The 14,719-nt window shown below is 37.0% G+C and overlaps 1 protein-coding gene across 1 annotated transcript in view; it reads right to left on the bottom strand.

Moving 5' to 3' along the window:
* LOC124787855 (CLIP domain-containing serine protease B9-like) overlaps positions 1-12,481 on the bottom strand; it is a 183,335-nt gene extending 170,854 nt beyond the window's left edge. Inside the window, exon 1 of the mRNA XM_047254820.1 lies at positions 12,093-12,481. The gene's annotated coding sequence lies outside the window, so the exon portion shown is untranslated. The remainder of the gene's footprint in view (positions 1-12,092) is intronic.
* Between the last annotated feature and the right edge of the window lie 2,238 nt (positions 12,482-14,719).

The following is a 14,719-nucleotide window of genomic DNA, read 5'->3' as shown; positions in this document are numbered from 1 at the left end:
TAAATCAACAGCATCCTTTTCAAATGAATCACCTCAATGTTCATCTTCCATAAAGTAAGAAATCCATAGGAAATCAAAATCTGAATAACCACGTGGGGAGTGAATGTTTCCTCTCTAATATGAGTACATGTCACAAAAACCGCACCATCCAGCTTGATTCAATTTATTTAACTGCTCCTCACCTCCTCCACTTGTTTTAACATAAATCCCAACTAAAGACAGATTTCAGCTGTGATTGATGACATAAACTGATCTCACTCTTCTGATCGTTTCATTTTTTTAAGTCTTCACCGAAGCTAATAAATTATTTCCAACACCTTTCTTTCCACTTTTTTATTGTGCTTCTTTAACTTATCCTTCCACTCTTTTCAAAACATCACAATAACTTACTTGTATGTTATTTCCAGTACTCCATTGTAAAATTGGTCTGTTTTCATACGCATTGTTAAAACATTTACTCTGATTATATGTTATCACTTCAATTCACGCACACAATACAATAAGAAGAATTAGTGGATCTGACACATACGCGAAAGAAAGCATCAACAATATTTAAGTACAAAAATTTAGCAAATCAAGCTACATGGAGTATATTTCACCAAGTCTAACCAAATTTACACCTTACAAAAGAGTACTTCCAGGGATGAATGAGTCAAGAAATACATAATCCAAAAAAGTATTGACTTTGAACTTATAGTATGCCATACTGCTCGCAATTTGTTTATAACGAATTATTTAAGAATAAACAAATGACTCACTGAAAGGCAGAAGCGCCTTGGTGTCAACAGATACACAAACAAAAGATACAGAGATTTGCAGTGCTAGCTTTTGGAGAGAGAGAGAGAGAGAGAGAGAGAGAGAGAGAGAGAGAGAGAGAGAGAGAGAGAGAGTGTGTGTGTGTGTGTGTGTGTGTGTGTGTGTGTGTGCGCGCGTGTGCGTGCGTGCGCGAGAGAGAGAGAGAGAGAGAGAGAAAGAAAAAGGAATTTCATTCCAAAAGCTAGCAAAGCAAAGCTCTGTATCTTTTGTTCATGTATTTGTCGATGGCACTGCACTTCTGCCTTTCAGTGAGTTGTCTCTTTATTCCTACATAATTCGCTATTCTCAAGCAGAAGTTCCCTTGCATTATTATACTAGTAATTTCTGTCAGTCTGTTTATGTTGTTAATGGAGGAATTATCTGTTTATAAATTAGCTGAAAACAACTAAATTCGAAAGCACTGCTGTGCTTTTATTTATAAATTCATGAGATACAGAATGACATTTTTATGGTAGAGTGTGTGCTGATATGTAACTTCCTGGAAGATTAAAACTGGGTGCTGCACCAAGACTCAAACTTGAGACTTGTCTTTCACCGGCAAGTGCTCTCCTTTGTTCCATGAGAACTAGTACCATAGTCTCGCAGGACAACTGTGAGGTTTGGAAAGTAGCAGATGAGATACTGGTGGAAGTAAAGATCCTTTGTGGATGAGCCTCCTTTAAAGATGAGTTACACTTTCCTACAATTCTCCCAATAAACCAAAGTTGAATATTCACCTTCCCTACAACTGACTTGACATGCTCATTCTATTTCATGTCACTTTGAATTGTTACACCTTGATATTTAACCAATGTGAATGTGTCAAGCGGCATACCACCAATATCGTATTCATACATGACAGGATTGTTTTTCCTTCTCATCTACATTAATATAAACTTTCACATATTTAGGATAAGCTGTCATTCATCATATCGAATAAAAATTCTATTTAAGTCACAACATATCCTCCTCTAATCTGATATTTGCCTATACACTACAGTGTCATCAGCAAACACTTGCAAACTGCTCCCTAGCCGAACTGTCAGAATGGTCCTATCACACTCCTCTGGGGTGCTCCTGACATTACCCCTGTCTCTTACAAATGCTTGCAGTCCAGGAGAACATACTGGGTCTTGGACTTAAAAAGTCTTTGAACCAGCCATATATCTAAGAACCTACTCCATATGCTCAGTCCTTCGTTAACAGTTTGCAGTGTGGCCCTATGTCAAATGATTTCAGGCAATCTAAGAATGTGGAATCTGCCTGTTGCCCTTCATCAGTGGCTTGCGGGATATTGTGCAAGAAAATGGCAGGCATGAGCAATGCTCATACTAAGAGTTCATAAATATTTATATTCTGTGGAACATGTAAATAACTAAATTAAACTACATTATTTGGTCCAAGCAACACCAGAGCCAATTATGGTGTGCAAATAAGCCAACACTGACCTAAAGGTAGTAAAATACACCCTATTGAATGCTAATGCACCCAGACATTATCAGATGCCTATGGTAAATCACATACCAACCATGCCTCAAAAGTTGCTCCTCTTTTGCCTACACATTCTCTATGATATCTATGTCAAGCACATTTGCTGTAAAACTATTTTAGCCTCCTCAGAAAACCAGATTATGTAACTTGTTTCCTGTTTGGACTGGGAGAGCACTATTATTGAAACAGAATCAAACCTGGTGGATATCTAAACCCATACCATATAAAATTACATGTCATATGATATTAAGATGCTGATCAGAACTTGGGATCTACACAACATAGCCTGTCAGCTCCCACACACACTGAAGTCTATACTACACATCGATTGGTCCATTATTTGTCACCCAAAATGACCTGCACAACTCTCAGTCCCTGTGTTCATTACCTATCACAGACACAGAGCTGTATATTTTGTTGTTTTGCCTTATTTACTAATGAAATAAGGGGAACCATCTCAGGACTGTACAGCATTTAATAGATGTTTGTCCTATGAGGTTGCAAATAGCAAAAAGGCTTTTTCTTCTTCTTTTGCACCTTTAAATACACATTTATAATGTAGAAAGTAACATACTCAAATGCCACAACTAACGCAACTTAACTGGCACTGGAATGCACTGATGTTTTCAAAATTTGTAAGCAACAATAAATTTCATTTGTCCAGGCTTGTTGGAACTTCACTGTAACAATGCCAGAACCAAAATATATTTTATACACATGGCATGTGTAAGTCAATATGTTGATTACAACTGTACCGCATAAACAAGGATTGATGAAACCTAGTACATACACTGAATGCCAAGATATGCTAGAGTTCTTACATTGTTAAGTTGTTAATGGATGCCTTCAAAGCATTTATCTAGTTTTAGTGCAATTAATTTAATGTCTTCTGCCTACGAACATTTTTTACAGATTTCTCCTGCCACTGTCAATCTTGGACATAAGACTAAAATAGCAAACTATCTCTGCTCAAAGGCCTCTATACCACGTGACAATGGAAACAAATCCTTTTCTTCCCCCTAGCCAATGATATTAAGAGATTGCGTGATGTAGTGTAAGAACTATAAAATTCCTGATGATATTTTTACACTGTATTCTTAACAGGCATCATAACACAAAAATACATTAGTAACAGTTGCTACAGCGCCCTGGAATATTATCTCACACCAGGGAGTGGGTATGTAAAACACATACTTCAAATATCTGATGGACAAAACAGCAAGAAATGCTTCCTTGTGCTTCACACTACACATAGCTTTTTGTTAGTTTACTCTTAACAAATAACAATCTATGTCTTATTACTAAAGAAACAAAATTCATAACTATAAAGTTTAACAGATTTTTAATTAATTTGTTCAGCCATTGTTTGCAAAGAGTAATGCTACAATGAACAGTGTGAATAACAACACGTCAAAAACAAATTACAAGAGATTTCTTAAATTCAATGGGATTACGACAATGTTCAGGGTAAAACTGCCAACAGACAGCTTTTTTCAATACTGCTCACTCTTCGAGATAAAATCCCATGAACATTTTTTTAATGATGGAAATTAAATAACAAACTGTTTGTGATTTTCTTTAGAGAGACACACTCGGTTTCTGTAAACATTAACACTCATTCAGTATACCGAAATTCCTTGTAACAATAATTACAATACTTCTCATTAACTACAGTGCCGCTGTAGTATATGTGAAAACTAGATTACAAATATGACTACATATCTAATGAATCTTTGTAACAGTTCTGCATTGGTCTTAAGTAAACTGAATATAAAACTGAGTTGCTATACTATTTACATAGTGTTCCAGTCACTACTTCTTAAACTTATTACAGAGGAAATAAATGGTTTTATATTGTATTGTTGCAAATAATTTAATACATTGTACCTGGTACATTATTACTCTTTTTGCAATGATCCACCAATTTTGCTACTGGTGAAAAATACCGGTTGAAACCCGAAACTGATAGCAGTGAGATTTTTGGGGAAAATTTAAGTGTGTATTAAAAGAATAGACTAATAAGATGTGGAGGTGGTGTAATTGTCACAATAGATAAGAAACTCAAATCCACTGAGATAGAACTCGAGGCTGTATGCGAGATTGTTGGGGCAAGACTCAGTATCAAGGGTGGGCATAAAATTAGTGTAAGGTCCTTCTATTGATCACCAGATTCTCCTCATGATGTAACAGAAAACTTCAGAGAAAATCTCAGATCGCCTCTGCACAAGTTCTCTAATCATATTGTAATCATTGGAGGAGACTATAACCAACCAACAGTAAACTGAGATAATTACAGTTTTGTTAGTGGGGGCGTGACACGACATCCTGTGAAATGGTACTAAATGCCTTCTCTAGAAACTACCTAGAACAGAGATTTCGAACCCCACTCATGTAGGAAATATATTTGATATAATGGCAACAAACAGACCTGATGTCTTTGCTGATATCCACATCAAAACTGATATCAGTGACCATGAAGCTGCTATAGCAGCAATGAATACCAAAACACAAAGAACAAGCAGAGCAAGCAGAATGGTTTATATGTTCAGCAAACTAGACAGAGAAACATGAACATCATATCTCAATGAGGAACATGAAACTTTCAACTCAGGACAGGAGCGTGAAGAGGAACTATGGCTAAAGTTCAAAAGAATAGTTGACAATGCACTGGCTAGGTACGCACCCAGTAGAGCAGTTTGTGATGGGAGATATTCTCCTTGGTATACACTCACTGTAAAGAAACTTCTAAGGAAATGAAGACTACCACATAATATGTATAAGGCAAAGCGCAGAACAATAGATGGAGAGATGTTGAATGAAATGTATTTAACAGTCATGAGAGAAATCTGTTAAGCCTTCAAGGACTGCCATAGTACAATATTATCAAATTATCTTTCACAAAACCCAAAGAAATTCTGATCCTATATTAAGGTTACAAGAGGCAACAAAGTTAGTGTCCAGTCACTCACAGACGAGACTGGGACTGAAATTCAGAGTATCAGAAATGCTTAACTCTGTTTTTAAATGTTGCATTATGCAGGAAGATCCAGGAGTACTTCCTCAATTTAATTACTGTACCACGAAAAAGACGAGTGGAATAGATATTAATGTAAGTGGCACTGAGAAATGGCTGAAAACATCAAAACTGAACAAAGCCCCAGGGCCTGATGGAATCCATATCAGATTCTACAACCAATTCACAGCTGGGCTAACCCCTCTGTTAACTGTAATCTGTCTTAGATCCCTCATATAAAAATCTGTGCCCAGGAGCTGGAAGAAAGCACGTGTCACATCTGTCTACAAGGAGGGCACCAGAAGTGATCCACAAAACTACTGCCCAATATCCTTGACATCTATTTATTGTCGGCTCTTAAAACACATTCTAAGCTCAAACATAGTGAGGTATCTTGAGCAGAATGACCTCCTATATGCCAACAAAATAATTTCAAAAACACAGTTCATGTGAAACACAACTTACACTTTTCTCACTTGACAATCTGAAAGCCAATCAGATAGATGCAGTATTTCTTGATTACTGAAAAGCATTTGACTCTCTGCAATGTCTACAGTTTTTTATCAAAAGTACAATCATATGGAGTATCAGACAAAAAATGTGACTCGATTGAGAATTTCTTGCTAGGGAGGATGCAAAATGTTACCTTGGATGGAGCGTCATCATGAGATGTAGAAGTAAGTTTGGGTGTACCCCATGGAAGTGTGTAGGGACCCTTGCTGCTCATGGTATATGTTAGTAATCTTGCAGACAATATTAATAGTAACCTCAAACTTTTCACAGATGATACAGTTATCTACAACTAAGTACAGTCTGAACGAAGCTGCACAAATATTCAGACCAACCTTTATAAGATTGAAAAGTGGTGCAATGACTGGCAATTTGCTTTAAACGTTCAAAAATGTAAATTCTGCACTTCACAAAACATTATATTAGCGAGTCACAGCTGGAATCTGTAAACTCGTACAAATACTTAGTAGGGACACAAAATGGAACGATCACACAGACTCAGTCAGCAGTAAAGTAGGTAGCAAACTTTGGTTCATTGGTAGAATACTAGGGAAGTACAATCAGTCTACACTGGAGATCACTTACAAATCACTTGTATGACTCATTCTAGAATATTGTGTGAGACATATACCATACCAAACAGTGCTAGCAGTAATATTGGACATATGCAGAGAAGGATCACAAGTTTGTCTGATCCACAGGAAAGTGTCACTGAGACATTGAAAGAACTGGGCTGGCAGACTCCTGAACATAGATGGAAACTATCCCAACAAGTTTACTGAGAAAGTTCCAAGCACCAGCTTTAAAAGAGGAATTTAGGAATATACTAGAACCCCTACATAACACTCCCATTGGGATCTTGAGGATCAGATTAGATTAATTACAGCAACCACTTAGGCATTTAAACAATCATTTTTCCTGTGCTTCATATGTGAATGGGACGAGAAAAAGCCCCAATAACTAGTATAGTGGGATGAAGCCTCTGTTGATACTTCACAATGGTTTACAGAGTATAACGATGTGTACTTCAGCTAAAATCTGCCTGCTGTCTGAAAAAGTACTTTGTATCTATTAAAAATGAAATTTATTTATTCATACAAAAGTACAGTGAGCAAAGAATTTCAATTACTCATAATTATCTTCCTTAAATATTACACACGCTCAGGTTCTACGACATACCTTTACCTTTGCAAAATCCTTGCACTTTTACTTCTCATGAACTTTGAACTGAAATTTTTTTCTGACTTTTATAACAAAGAACTGATTATGAGCTCTGTGAAAATCCTGTTCTTGTATAAGTATGTTCATGTGTTCTTTAGCTAATTGCTGTTAATGATTTCATTCTTGCTCTTACCTTTCAAGCCCTATTTCTGGGAAAAGTCTTATGATACCCAAAGTCAGGCATTCATTTCAAGTTTACATTTGGTACTCTCACTTGTATACCTGTGATGTCATCTACATTCCTATTTTGTTTTCACTGGACCATATACACTGATATTTCAAAATTATTTCACAGGAGGTCATACTATGGTTCCTCCTTTCAATCATCACATAAATGCCAAAATGATGTAGGCCTATCAAAATAAGTGACTGCAGGAAGACAAATCAACCGAAAAGAGAAACAGAGGCTGGCCCCAATAGGATAACTATAAGATTCTACAGTGTGTATGCAAAAGAACTTGCTCCTTTTCTAGCAGCAGCCTACTGTAAATTGATGGAGTAATTAAGCATTCAAAGTGATTAAAAAATGCATACGTCATTCCAACTTTCAAGTATCGTCACACACACACACACACACACACACACACACACACACACACACACCTGTAAGTCCATATCACTGGTGATAGTCTACTGACAAATTCAAGAGCATGTTTTGTACCTGGGTTCTGATATTTCTGGACAATTAAAATCTCCTCTGTAGACATTAACATGCCTTCCATAAGCAACGACTGCATGAAACTAAGCCTGCTCTGATTGCCCATGATACCTGGAAGACTGGTGCTCAGGTTGATGCTGTGTTCCTCCATTTCTGACATGCATATGACAGTTCCACATTGTCACCTAATCATTAAAATATGATTGTTCAGAACATTAGACAAACTTTGTGACTGGATTTTAGAGTTCCTAATAGACTGAACACAATGTCATTCTTAACAGAGAGAAATCTTCAGGTGTAAAACTAACTTTGGATGTTCTCAAAAGGAGTGTTAAGGGATTATTACTGTTCAAAATACGTAGATGACCAAGTGGGTCATATAAGAAGGTGCAAGATGTATTCGCAGGTAATGCACATTTTATATAGAGAAGTCTGAACACTAGAAAATAGTAACAAAATGTAGGAAGCCCAGCAGAAGGTCAACACTTGGTGCAAGGATTGACGGTTTATCCTCAACATAAGCAAATGTAAGGTATTGCACATAAAGAGGTGTACACACCCATTAATGTGTGGTAACGTGATTGCCGAACAATCACTGGAAGCAGTCACAACCTCTAAATATGAGTATGCATACAAAGCGACTTAAAATGGAGGAACCACAAACAAATAATAGAGGAAAAGGCAGATGCTTGTCAGATTCATTCAAAGAATCCTAAGGAAGTGCAGTCCATCCATGAAGGAAGTAACTAAAAAACATCCTCACTCAGCTGGATAGAACTGATAAATGAAATGGAGAATATCCAGGAAAGAGGAGCACATTTTGTCACAAGCTTGTTTATTAAGTGAGGAAGGGTCACAAAGATGGAATTTGCAAGTGCCATCGCATGTAACAAATTCATGCACCCTAAATTCCTTTATGTCAAAGCTTGATGATCTTTTTGAAGTCAAAAATATGTAGTTTGTACCCCCAGGCTCACTCTATCAGTTCTGCGCAAATTTTACATCACAGACTTTCTGGGATGAATTTAAGTGAACTTTGTGGTGAGTTTCTGATCCACTTTTGAGTTATAAAATACTCTAAACATGAACACCTCTCTCTCTCACTCTCTCTCTCTGACACACACACACACACACACACACACACACACACACACACACACACAAGCGCAAGCATTAGTCACAACAGTCACAAATATGACTGTAATTACTGAAAATCAAATCTCTGAACGTAAGTTGGATGCTGATCTGATGCATGATTATTCTTTTTTGGCCTTATTTATTGCCATCTAAGCATACAAAACTCAAGTATCCGATAATGGCCTATTTTGATACAAGATGCTTGTATAACTTCAGAGGCAAACACCATAACAGAGGTGTCATGCATTACGAAATGAATCATTGTTAAAATTCCAAGAGCATACATTACTAGAAAAGTCGACCCATGTATTGCTTCCAACAATCATTCTTCTCGCACACCATTCGAAACTACTACAGGAAAGCATGAAGTGACAGTAGAAGTACCTTTCACCACGCACCATAAGGTGGCTTATGGAATACAGATGTAGATAACACACGTTAACACCATATAACAACTGATGTCTTACAACTTTCTTACTAATTACTCAATGCCCCTGTAGCACTTCACAGTCACATATTTAACTATCTTACCTTAATAATATTCCCATCCAAATCTAACTGTTGTACTTTCAAAATATGATCATTAGTTATGAAACAACTTTCACGTATCAAACATAAGCAAATAATGGTACAAACAAAAGCTGCAATAAATTTTTGAACTCGAGGCACTTGCAGATGCACAGGTCGAATGAAGTTACTCTGAGATGGAGTGGAATGTTATTCAGAATGGAGAAAATATGAGTGCGAAATTGACAATGAAATGTGAGCGACAATTCTTTTTCACGGAATTAGAACTGGCAAACTGAAAAGCAATGATGTAAAAGGGAAAGAATGGCTTGAATTTAATGCTATCAATGTGTACCACCATTTAGATACTTAAGCTACAGACAATACATTAGTAGTTTGATCTGAAAATATATCCACAACTAAGGTCATGGCTTTCAGTGGAAAAGAAACCATCTGTAGCATCACTAACTTGGACAATTCAACCTAGAACAAGCACCTAACTTTCTGTTCTCGAGCAATGAGATTAAAATTGAGTGGCACCAAGAAACAACAGACTAAATTTAATTAAAATAACTTAACTTTATGATCAATGATTCAGCAAGTTTAGTGGTAAGGGCCAGATGGCTGCCAATTTTAGTTCTTTCTCAAGTGGCACGTTTGCTGTTTTGCTTGTTTTCTAGGTACAAACAGTCTTGTCACGGCAGGCGGTTGCACGCTGGCAACATACCTTCCCAAGCTGCCAACTGTACAATTATTTTATTCGAACTATAAATATCAATAGGGAGCACATTAATAAAATCAATAGACGAAATAAGGTTACAGTTTTGGAAACTTTTGACCTCTTGATGTAATGTTTACCAACACAGTTCCCCCCTCCCCCCCAACCCAGATGGCCAGAGATGATGACAGGAAGGAAATATGGAGCACACTCGATTGTTAATGGTCTACGAACTGGTTGTAAAAGGAGGCTGGAGTCATCGCAAGGGTTAAGAAACTATACCATTATATTACTTACCAGAAGATATTTGCGTGTAAATGGAAGAACGTTGTTTAATAGGGACCAAACAAATGAGGTGGTGCAGCTATTAAGCCACTGACCTCATATTTGGGAGAAAGGGGTTTGCTCTGTCCAGCTACCATCATTTGAGTTTTCCTAGATCAGTTCAGACAAATGTCGGTTTGGTTCCTTCACTAAGGGCATGGCTGACCATCTGTCCTACACTCATAGGGCATACTTAAGTATTCTGTGTATATATTTTGAGCTACTGATTTTTATTGTATTACCACAACAACTCCTATAGCACTGTGAGACAATCATTGGATGAATATTCATAATATGTATTTATAGGAGTGAAAATTGGGCATTAGCAAAAAAGAATAGGAATTGCAGTGATGATGTACCTGAGTAGAGTCAAACAAGTTACATTAAGGCATCAGTTACAAAACGAAACTACTCAAAGAATGAAATAGATTTAAACATCCTTCACACTACTCTAACTTGCCTCAGTTCCCCCTTACCTACCATAGTGGTAATTAAAACCAGACATTTATCATACAATGTCACTATCATTAAATAGTAGTGCTTTGCATATCCGGAGACTGCTCATTAGAAACTTCAGTAGAGACCCTTAAACTAATTTTAGCAAACAGCCCTTTTGAGTTCTGAAATATAACATTTTAAAGGAGATCTAATTCAAATAGTTACAGGCAACTGCCATACACCCCATCAGTTTCCAATCAAATCACTTTTTCCTTTTCTCACATCACTACACCTAGCCTACAGATTTAATTATCCCTTGTGGTCCTACTCCCTCCCTGATTAGGACTCCACAATACTGGTATCAGGCTAATTTTCTACAGGAAGTAAACAACTAGCGGATATTAAAAAGCACTTCATGAAAATATTGCGTCAATTTCAGAGCTTACATACAGAAGAGCCTCACAAACATGTTATTTATATATAGAATTGTTCTGTGTTCGCTGCATCAAGTGTGTCAGTCCATATAATCACGTGCACCTCTGAGGTTCGCCAGACCAAATACTCACATACACTTCTTTTTGTACCGAGCAAAATAAAAACATAAATAAATGACCAAAGTTGAACTCTTAAGCATTGTACGAGTTATAATAAATATTAATTAGATGAATAGTTTACTTTCCCTTAATAGTCCAACATGTTTCTTGAGAGTTTTAAATTATTTTTCCTCAAAGTATTTCTGGACTTCACGCAGTATTAACATAGACATAGAAGTAAACTGCTGTGAATGGTTCTCCCGGTTTCCCACTTTTTAAAGAATGGTTCGCTCGTTATAGTTTGCTAACTACGTTCACAAATTTTTATTTGGTCTTAGTTGATTGCATTATGTACAGAGGTTGTACTTCTATCGGGCAAATCAAAATCTCACTCAATTATCATCATAGATTATGAATTTTTTTTTTTTTTTTTAGAAAACTAAATATCTTAGCGAATTTCAACTCGAGAAACACAGCAGGGAGATACTGAAGTACAGATTATTTGAATGAATAAATAAAAAACATCACTTATGTTTTAATAAACAATTACGGCCACAAATTACATCGATGGAGATACATAATGAAACTGCACGCTTAAACGTCCACAAAAGTGTTAGCTTTTGCGATAATTTCATCCACTATGTGTGAAGTCCTGAAACACCATCCTACACTAACACCGACAAAATACTTCGTCTGGCAAACCGGAAGTCTCAAAGTGATGACGTCACTGTGGTATGTAATGATTACCTGCGGAATGTGGTGCCAAAGCTTGTTGGTTGACTGGTCTTGCTTCGTCCTTTTTTTAAAAAAAAAAAAAAAATTATTCTTTCACTGAAATCTCCCACATGAAGTGTACTGCCTGTGAACGGACTATCCTTGAGAAGGAAGGGGCCGGATGCTACTGCGAAAAACGCTCAGCTTATCGTCTTCCCTTTGCAAGCATTGACTGGGTCCGTCTTAATTTCCGTTCTGTTGCTCATAGCACTGTCTGTGACAGTCTTTCCTTTCTTCATAACGTACATTGATAATAAGGACGTCCTTTTACTGTATCGGCGATTTGATGGGTACTTCTTCATGAAGTAAATTTCATTCTGAAACGCGTGTGTCGGAAATTTGCAGAGAAAACAAATTTGCCTTACAAGGTGATAACCACTTTTTCTTTTTTTTACGAATGAATAGAGATTTCTAAAAATACACCAAATGCAAGCGCTCAAAGAAACAGAGAAAGATACGTAGCAATGAGTTACGTGAGAATAGAAATGTTCGACACAGGTACAATACAACACTACTTTGTGCGTAAATATAAACGAGCCAAGGAGATCAAAAATTTAGTAACACCGGAGGCGCTATTTAAACACTTGTTATAAGCTTTTTTTAAAAATTTATCCTTTTATTCTATCAGCATAGCACGATAAAATCCCGCTGCCCCTGTTATAAGTAAATTATTACCGTAACGTCGTATAAAGACAGCCACAATCAAGCAATAAAATATGAAGTGTTTAATATGCGTGGCTTCAACACACACACAGATACAGAAAAAAATATTTCTTCGGATTATTATTGTTCTAGCTCTTAAACAGTAAGTATGGCAGTTCCTATAAGTTACAAAAAATTTCACATCTCTACATACCACTCGTGCTATGGGGCGATACAACACACCCAATAAATAATTCAAGGCATGGATCCACGGTTATATTCTGAGGGGGAGGGGGAAGGGAATACATACGATAATTTGTAGGGATGTTTAGACCTGGGGATATGGCATGGTTTAACTATTTTAGAAGACGAATGGCAACTTGTAAGTTGTTTGATGTCGTGTGCTCTTCAGTCCAAAGACAGGTTTCATGCAGCTCTCTATGCTACTCTATCCTGTGCAAGCCTCTTCATCTCCGAGTAATTACTGCAGCCTACATCCCTCTGAATCCGCTTACTGTGTCCATCTCTTGGTCTCCCTCTACTATTTTTACCCCACACGCTTCCCACCAATACTAAATTGGTGATCCCTTCATGTCTCAGAATGGGTACTACCAACCGATCGTTCTTTTGGTCAGGTTGTACCACAAATTTCTCTTCTCCCCAGTTCTATTCTGTACCTCCTCATTAGTTACATGATCTACCCACCTAATCTCCAGAATTAAATTTCAAAAGCTTCTATTCTCAACTTGTCTCAACTATTTATCATCAACGTTTCACTTCCGTACACAGCTACATTCCATACAAACACTTTCAGAAAGGACTTCCTGACACATAAATCTTTAGTCGACGTTAACAAATTTCGCTTCTTCAGAAACGCTTTTCTTGTCATTGCCAGTCTGCATTTTACATCCTCCCTACTTCGACCATCATCAGTTATTTTGCTTTCCAAATAACAAAACTCATTTACTACTTCATGTGTCTCATTTCCTAATCTAATTCCCTCAGCATCACCTGCTTTAATTCGACTACATTCCATTATCCTCGTTTTGCTTTTGTTGATGTTCATTTTATATCATCCTTTCAAGATACTGTGCATTCCATTCACCTGCTCTTCCAAGTCGTTTGCTGTCTCTGTCAAAATTGCAATGTCATCAGCAAACCTCAAAGTTTTTATATCTTCTCCCTGGATTTTAATTCCTACTCCAAATTTATCTTTTGTTTCCTTTACTGATTGCTCAAAGTACAGGTTAAATAACATTGGGGACAGGTTACAACCCTTTCTCACTCCCTTTTCAACCACTGTTTCCCTTTCGTGCACACGACTCTTATAACTGCCCTCTGATTTCTGTACAAATTGTAAGTAGCCTTTTGGTCCCTGCATTTTACTGCTGCCACCTTTAGATTTTGAAAGAGAGTATTCCAGTTAACACTGTCAAAAGCTTTCTCTAAGTCTACAAATGCTATAACTGTCAGTTTGTCTTTTTTTAACGTAGCTTCTTTGAGAAGTTGAGGGTCAGTATTGCCTTGCGTGTTCCAACATTTCTCTGGAATGGAATCTGATCTTCCCTAAGGTCAGCTTCTAAGAGTTTTTTCGTTCTTCTGTAAATGATTTGTGTTAGTATTTTGCAGCCATGACTTATTAAATTGATACTTCGGTAATTTTCACATCTGTCAGTACCTGCTATCTTTGGAACTGGGATTATTATATTCTTCTTGAAGTTCAAGAGTATTTTGCTTGTTTTGAATATCCTGCTCACTAGATGGAAGAGTTTTGTCGTGACTGGCTTTCCCAAGGCTATCAGTAGCTCTAACAGAATGTTGTTTACTCCCAGGCCTTGTTTCGACTTAGATCTTTCAGTACTTTGTCAAATTCTACGTGCAATATCATATCTACATCCTCTCCCATTTCCATAACATTACCCTCAAGTGCATCTCACATGTACAGACCCTCTGTGTAC

Source organism: Schistocerca piceifrons, chromosome 1 (assembly GCF_021461385.2).
Source record: "Schistocerca piceifrons isolate TAMUIC-IGC-003096 chromosome 1, iqSchPice1.1, whole genome shotgun sequence".
Classification (NCBI taxonomy): Eukaryota; Metazoa; Arthropoda; class Insecta; order Orthoptera; family Acrididae; genus Schistocerca; species Schistocerca piceifrons.
The sequence above is the reverse complement of the archived record's forward strand: the minus strand, read 5'-3'. Positions and strand labels throughout refer to the sequence as shown.